Source organism: Sitodiplosis mosellana, unplaced genomic scaffold, assembly GCF_009176505.1.
Source record: "Sitodiplosis mosellana isolate CC-2019 unplaced genomic scaffold, AAFC_SMos_1.0 Smas_scaffold_57, whole genome shotgun sequence".
NCBI lineage: Eukaryota > Metazoa > Arthropoda > Insecta > Diptera > Cecidomyiidae > Sitodiplosis > Sitodiplosis mosellana.
The window spans coordinates 18,717-20,315 of record NW_022595299.1 but is presented as its reverse complement, the minus strand read 5'-3'; positions in this window follow the sequence as shown (position 1 = coordinate 20,315).

The following is a 1,599-nucleotide window of genomic DNA, read 5'->3' as shown; positions in this document are numbered from 1 at the left end:
CAAAAGATAGAATACACAGAGAGAATTGCCTTTCTCTCTCTCTCTATGTGTATTAACTAAATATGATTCCTATAAATAAAACAAACAAACAAAAAAAAAAATGAAACGAAAATAAAACAACATGCGTTTTTGTCGCTCTGAACATTTTCCATTTATTTTTCATCATAAAACCAAAAACAAAACAAAAACAATTTTATTTGCGCAACAACAACTACTACTCAAATTGAAAAAAAAAAAACAAACAAACAAACAAAAATACACACGAAATTTAAGTTGTTCTGAAAAAGAATTGAATACATTATTAATGTAATCTTGGTATATTTACACTGCCCTCCATGATGCATGTAACAGCGCAGGGCCAACAGCGATCACAATCGCTGTCTATTTTGCATTTAACCATTTCGATGATGGTTAAATTTTTTGTTGTGTAGCACCAATCTGTTGAAAGTGTTCTCGGACCGCAGTTTGCCCAACAAAAGCCAGCTATGCAGCCAGAATGAAAATGTGTGCATTCCATTCCCGCACGAAGAAGATCATGATCTCGACTTTTCTGCAAATGATGGTCGACGACTGCTGTTGCTACGCCTGCGGTACCCATCGCAACGCCCCAGCCAACGAATTTGCCTATGACTGGCAATGCTGAATTTACGACGGGCCAAACTCTTTTGGTTCTTTTCTTTTCCTCTTCTGAATTTGATGATGCAATTGAATTTTCCATTATTCTGTTGGTCTGTTGTTCTAAAGTTGGATCAGATGTTATCGATCTGATATTTCTTACTTGAGACCGCTGGAACAATGGTTTGTTGCGGTAACTTAATTGTTTCGGTGCTTTTTCCGTTGTGATCGTCGACTTTTTGTAAATATTTTTTCTCAAAGTAGACCGCTGGAACAATGGTTTGCTGCGGTTTATTATTTGTTTCGGAGCTTCCATCGTGATCGTTGTCGATTGACCGTAAAAATTTTTTATGATATTTCTCCAACGGTCTCCAAACGTTATATATCCATATGCAAGGCTCGGATATAATGTATCGGCGGCCACTTTCGCTACACCGTCGCCAAACAATTTATATCCAATGTTTCTTTTATCTCGAACTAAAACACCTTCTTCTTTAGCTTGATTAGTTGAATCAACTGCAGCTTGATTGCTGGATTCAGCCAGGAAAAAGAGGACTAAAAGTCCACACAACACAATTATTTTGCAACTTTTCATTTTTGTTTTGTTTTGTTTTGTAGCGTCACACAATTCGCTGGTCAGTTGTAAACGTAAGATGAATCAAGAGCAACTAAATTTTTTTATGTAGAAATACATATTTATATAGATGAGGAACTATTACGCATCATAATCATTGAAGGTTAAATCGCCAATTCGATTCGTAATTTCGTTCTTTGTTGTTGTTGTTTTCGTTGTTGTTTTAACGGTAGTGGTAGTCGTGCGCCTTCTTTTCGTCGTTGTTGTTTTAACGGTAGTTGTAGTCGTGCGCCTTTTTTCATTCATTTTTTGAGTAACCGTATTTGGAGTGGTCGTTGTTGGTTGAGTTGTTGTTGGTTGAGTTGTTGTTGGTCTCGATTGAATAGAACTAAATCTATTTTTATATGCGT